This window comes from Hippopotamus amphibius, chromosome X (genome assembly GCF_030028045.1).
Source record: "Hippopotamus amphibius kiboko isolate mHipAmp2 chromosome X, mHipAmp2.hap2, whole genome shotgun sequence".
NCBI lineage: Eukaryota > Metazoa > Chordata > Mammalia > Artiodactyla > Hippopotamidae > Hippopotamus > Hippopotamus amphibius.
The window spans coordinates 33,695,508-33,702,355 of NC_080203.1; the positions used below are offsets into that span (position 1 = coordinate 33,695,508).

At 38.4% G+C, this 6,848-nt stretch overlaps 1 pseudogene; it reads right to left on the reverse strand.

Moving 5' to 3' along the window:
* Window positions 1-687: 687 nt before the first annotated feature.
* Window positions 688-1,192, reverse strand: LOC130841404 (ADP-ribosylation factor-like protein 5A; annotated as a pseudogene).
* Window positions 1,193-6,848: the final 5,656 nt, after the last annotated feature.

Genomic DNA, 6,848 nt, shown 5'->3' on the forward strand with positions numbered 1-6,848 from the left:
ATTGAGAGCAGCTCAGTGATTTGGGGAGTTGGTTAGTATAATACAGAGAACATAGGGGAAAAGTACAAAATGGCACTTAAAACCAATACACATACTCATTTCATTATGGTCATAACTAAGAATATTAACTTCTGTGTAATTAGCTTTTCTTTAGAGCATAAATCAAAGCCATTAACTTGAACTTGACGTATATACACAATACATAAACAACCTTATACAAAGTACCTTTGGTATATTATATTACATTCTAAAATATTGGAAACTGAATATCTGTGCTGATTTGTCTTTTGACTAAATGTAACAAGAACAGAACAACATTCAACAAAGGAGCCCTCAAAGTTAAAAATGTCTTCCTCTCCCTTTCTATGTAGCACAGGCTACACAATGTCCTGAGAGGACTTATGATGAGAAAACTGTCAATCACAGCTTTAAGCCCTTGGTTTGGAAGAAGCTAATGAGAAAGCGTATTAGAAGGTGAGACTTCATGTTTGTTTCCAAATAAGTGGTCTTAAACTTTTTGTATAAGAAGAAAAATTAGTTCATATATATATGAACTAATATGTATACATACACACACACACACACATATATATACACACCATTCATTTTTACAGCTTGCAGGTGAAGTCCAACACTTGGTTTATACAAAGTCTATGAGATGAGGTCATCTAATCTTAAATTGTGAAATCACTCAAGTCCTTAGCATATTCTCTCCCCAGTAAGAGCACAGCATGCCTGGATATGTCACTGGTCATCTCTAATAAAAGTTAGTTCCAAAGACTGGGAGATTTCTGCTACAGTCATGCATTCCTTTTAACATCTTGTTTATTAACAAAAATCAGCAATCCAGCTTTCCTTAGGTCCTCATGGGCTAACATTATATACAGTTCTCTAATTACAGAAATTCTTGGTCTGTACTGTCCACAACAACTATTACAAACTCTGTGTTAGTATAGTAAATGTTCCAGGAAGAATGAAGAGATTCTTGGCCACCAGTATTCCACATTAGGAAGCATGTGTTAATCACTATGCCTTCTACATTACTTCCTACTCTAAGGGATGTATGCACAATTTCATTCACAGAAAATTGGTAAAGGATGATACTTTTCCTTGCATTACCCACCCCAGCAATCATAACTTTGTGCTCCTGGTTCTTGAAGAGTCTCCATATCCTAGTGAAGAGAATTCCCATTCGTGGGCAGCTGATGCCCTTTCCAGCCACCTGGGTGACCAGGACACCCGCAGCTCAGGCTGAAGCGGGAGGAGGAAGATGTGCTGGGGCTGGCACCTCTGCTGCTGCTGCTCCTGCGCTGACTGCTGGCCAGCTTCCTAGGAACCAGAGGGAGGCCACAGCTCCCTGCCACACCCATGGCCCAGATGCTGCCTCTGGGGCACTCTTCTGGCTTGTGGACGTGGCCTCCATGTTGTCTGCAATGAGCCTCCTGGACCTCTGTCCTCCTCTAGCTCCAGTGACTTGTCTTGAAATTCAATAATTCTTTTTTCTGATTGATCAAGTCTGCTGTTGAAGTTTTCCATTGAATTGTTAATTGTTTCTATTGTATTCTTCAGCACCACCATTTGTGTTTGGTTTTTTTTAATCATTTCTATCTTGTTGAAATTCTTCTTTTGTTCATGTGTTGTTTTCTTGATACTATTATCAATCTTTGTTCTCTTATAGCTCACTAACAATTTGGTACTCTCTATGAAAATGTATAACGCATGTATTGCTTGATTCAAAGGGAATTTGTCATACAAAGATCTCACAAGCAGGCAAAAATATAAAGAGTTTTCAGTAGCATTGTTTTAGTAGGGAAAAGTTGGTGACAATGTAAATGTTCATCAGTATCAGACTGGTTAAATTAATCATAGTTTAATTATGCTACACAGCTATTATTATATATAGAATACCAGATCGCTAGTAATGTGGGTTATAATATATCTATATATACTGCCATGAAAAAGTTACTGAAGATATACTGTTTAGCAAATAAAACAATTTGCAACACAAAATGTATGTTATGATGCCAGGTGGCCACATAAACATGATATATGAGACACAGTGGGTTAGTTAGATAGATGGATGGTTAGATACAGCTGTTTGTGGATGCATAGAATCATCCTGAAAGTATATACACAGGCTCAAGTGAGGACTTCTGAAGAAAGAGTGGACTGAAAAATGGGACTACACTTACTTTTTTCCTTTGTTGCCTATGTAGTACATTAAAACAACATGGGCCTATATTTACTTTAAACAATACTAGCCTCCACATTGTATTTTTACCACTGCCAGAATCAATGGATGTGGAGTCAGTAATCAATAATTTTAGTGTGGTTGGTACATAAGATAAAGATGAGGCAGTCCCTTGGTTTACTCTTTGTCTGCACAGCCAGATTAAGACACAAAGTCAGGTTAGTTCAATACATATACAAGAGGGTCTAAAATGTTCTTGTCATTCCCAGATGCCAGTGACAAGAGCTTTACTTGAACACTGAAGTAGAAATGTAGAAAATATAGCATAAGACCATTAAATCTTCCTATTTCCGTAATGGAATGGCATGTGGAAAGGTGAGGAAAAATCATAAATAGCTTCTAAAACTCACAAAAATGTACATTAATGTTCAAACTCGGCCAGCTTCCAACTTTCCTACTGTTAGTGTGCAAAAATGAGAGCAAGTATAAATGTGTGACACATTTTGACAATTTTTTCAATGCATATAAGCAGGCAGAAAAATAGCATCCTAGAAAAGCTTCAAGTATCACGTAGGCTACTCAGCTGACACCCATAAAGTCATTTCTGGATGTGATTTCTCTTGTTCTAATCTACAGTCTTATAGTATTGTTAAAACTTGACCACATCTTAATGCTGATTTCATGATCTTTTAATTAAATCCAGTTCAAAGAAAGGACTCAGTTGCCCAACCATATGTGTCACATCTGGGGCAATGGAAATAATTATGCTCTTGATTTAATGCAGTCTGTCTCTTTCCTGAACATTTTTGGTGGGAGACATAGGTGGAAAGCTAATAGAAGAGGAGGAAAAGATGGGCATCCAGGGGAAGTTATACTAAATATTGAAAGGAGAATGATTTAAAAGAGGACATAGTCATGAAAATTATACTTAAGCATGGAGAAATCTAATAAGAGACTTCTAAATCGATAACATTTCAGAAACTGATCCTTAACTAATAATTTGGGTTTGACAAAACGGATGAATAGGTATCTCTTGCTTTCCTCCATTTCAGTTCAGGTAGGCTGTCCCTAAAATGGCCCCAAAGGCCCTCTCGCCTCCTGAGATGAAAGCCCTTGTGTAATTCCTCCTCCAACGTGGAGTGGAACTAGTGACTTGCCTCAAACAGAATACAGCAAAAGCGATATAACAGGAAGTCATTTCTAGAGGATAGTTTATAAAAAGGCTCTGGCTTCCGTTTTACTTTCCATCTCTCACCCTATCTCATTCATATTCCCTCTCTGCCATTGTTCTGAGTCATTCTTTGCCCAAGTAGTAAGGAACTGATATCACTAGCCATACTCAGGGAGGAACTTAGGCCAGCTAAACACCAAGCAGGTGAGCTGGGAAGTGAATCCTTTCAAGTCTGCTAAATGCCACGTGAGTGAGCTTGAAAGCAAGTCCTCCCTCTTTTGAGCTGTGTTAGAGATCTTCTAGCAGAGGCTCCTCCGTATTCCTGACCCACAGCAACTCTGAGATAATAAATGTCTGCTCTTTGAAACCACTAAGTTTTGGGGTAACTGGCTACACAAAAATAAATTATGTAGTGAATTTTTTTCTAAAAAAATTATATTTAATTTGTTTCATAAATCATTCCATTTTAATGTATGAGAAGAAGAAGCTCCCTATTTAAAAATATTCAGAGGTGTTATGTTTTTCTGAAAATAAAAGATAATTTAGTAAAATGTAATCACCCCAATTATTAGTTTTGTTAAATTTAGTTTTCTTATAATAAGAAGTCCTAAGGTATGGCATACTTTAGGGTGCGCACTGTAACCTGAAATGCAGTGGCTAGGTCATAAATGAAAATATGCAGAGTAATGTCAACTTAGCTGAGTTCTTTATGGATGCCAGGCACCATTCAAGATGCTTTTTAAAAAAAAAAAAAAAAACATGTATTACAATATTTAATCCTCACCCAAAAAAACTAATTCAGTAGATTTTTTTTTTTTAACTCCCATTTAACTTGGGAAGAAACAGGCAAGGAGGGCAATGGGGGTTAAGCAACTTGCCCAAAGTCACAGAGCAAAGAAGATTCAAACTCAGGCACTCAGAATCCAGAGCCCACCATCTCAAACACAACAGTGGGCCAACTAAGAACCTATGTTTAATTCTGGGACTGCCCTGCTTGTATGGAGTGTTCTGTTCTCTTTGATCACAAAGCAGCGAAATTTTAGATGATAGATGCAAATGTTAGCAAGGACAGACACTAAGCTGTAATGAATCAGAGACTCCCTGGGAGATAGTATAATTTGAGTAGTTAAGAATGAGGACTTTATCCTATCACTACAACAGCAGGAAGAGGCAGGGGGAGGAACTAATGATACCAGAGCCTGGTGAGAGCTGCAGCCTTGAAACGGGGCAGCCCAACGGGAGCTGTGACCATGGAAGGACATGGCCACTGTCAGAACTCTGCTAAGGCAAAGGGCGGGTGGGTAAGAAGAAGTATCCCACCTGGTCGGTTCCTCCAATCTCCAGCCTCCTGACACTTCCCCACATTGGCCAAACCCAACTGCAAACCAGAGGGAAAGGACCCCTGGGTAATAGAGTCCACTGAGCTCCCTCTCTTGGGGAACAGAACAGGGCAGAGATGGGAGAAAATGGATTTGGCTGGCTTACCACCTCACCTAATTAAAAGATGCTGACTGTGTTAAAACAAACAACAACAACAAATAATAATAAGAAAGAAAGAAAAGAAAAAGAATGAGGACTTTAGAAGAGCCTAAATTCCAATCCCACTCAGCCAATAGTCATGTGTGCAACTTGGGTTAAGTGACTTACCCTCTCAGGTTCATTTCATCAAATGTAAACTGGTGATGAACACATGTGTCCCTCCCTCGTAAAGCTGGAGTAAGCATTAAAGGAGGTAATACCTGGAAGGGTTTGCAGTAGTCCCTAGATACGGTAAGCACTTCATAAATGTTAACTATCTTTATTATGAAAATTAATATCTCACAGAGGAGAACAGAATTGAACACAGCGTTTTAGCTCTATTCTTTCCAGAGGAAAACAGCTATCCAAATAAGTGGAGAAAGTAGGTTAAAGGAGAAATACAGTGAAAGAAAGTAGGACATATTGATATTCTACAATGCCAACTGTGCTTTGCATACATAATTTTCTTTAACCTTCACAGCAGACTAAGTAAATAGTTTTTTCTCTTTTACAAATGAAGAAACTTTAAAGGAGGAACTTATCCAAGGTTTCAAAAGCTGACTGGTAACAGGTATCACCAGTGGGTATTGAAATCAATGAACATCTGGACCCTCTTTTACCATGAGAGACTTCTGGGTTTAAAAAACCAGAGGAGTGGAGGAATTACCCTAAGTTGTGAAGGCATGGCCCGCAATTTAGTTAAATTTAGATGTTCCTTATATTCCATCCATACACATATATCCACTGCCTGCCTGATGCAAGCTTCTGCGCAAGATACTCACAGTTGCCAGGCAGGGCTGTGCCCAGCCAAGGGAGAAAGGGGGTTGAAATCCAGCCCATGATCCACTCGCCAAGCCTCGAACCTAAGGGCATACATTTGCCAAAGAGGTACTTTTTCTAGTTTACACATAGTGAAACGTGAGCTAATGGAGACCCTAAGATTATGGTGATGGGTATGACCTAATCCCTGCAGTCTACAGAAAATTCAGATTGTGCCTAGATGATCTGATAGAAAGCACCTGAATTCTTTAGTATCTAGCGATGTCGAGTGAGAGCTACCTGGCCTAAGGGTAAAGAAGCAGGATGGAATTAAGATATAAAACCTCGAAGAGGAGGCCAGAGGTAAGCTGTACCCAAAAGGATCTTAGGTAAAGTAACTAAACTAACCTGGAAATGTATTTACCTGTAGCCCAAGATTACTCTCTGTGAGATTAATTTCTTATACTCTTAACTACTGCCTTGACGTAATACTGATGGAGAGAAATGGCAGGCAGTTATGGCACTGGCGAGGTGGTGGGGTGTTTACAAGGCTAAAGAGGAGACTCAGGCTCACTTCAGCCTGGGGGCGGAAGAAGCAAAATAACGCAGGGTGGCCTCTGCTGTTACACCACAACTTATTTTTACTCTTTACTGAGTGATTTGCAGCACTGTTTTCTACACCTTTATTTTACAATTCCTAAATGAAATTATAACAACATAAGGCTAACTATGTCTATAATTATATACTTTTTCAACTCATGGAACATTGACACAAATCTCTAAAGAGGAGTATTTCTCATGAAACAACCAAGGATTTCATTTTATGTTTTAGAGGAAGCATTTGATCAGAAGTTTAATTCAGGATTTTGAATGATCAATAGCAATGTCATTTCAGTTGTGAAAGATTCTTTTATTTTCTGAGGACCTTTCAAGCTATATAAGATGGTATCATCTTTAAATATTTAGGGGAGAAAATGCATTTCTTCTTTTTTAGCTCTGATATACATATAATGTCACAGTTGTAAGAAATTACTTCCTAATTTTTATTGCAATGTAGTGGTCACATTTATTCCAAGACATGTTCCAGCTGATATTATATTGGGTTGGCCAAAAGTTCCCTCAGTTCTTAAGTAAAAAGACATTTTTCATTTTCACCAAGAACTTTATTGAACAATATACTTATCGTTTTGTTCCACTACCTTCTGCTAT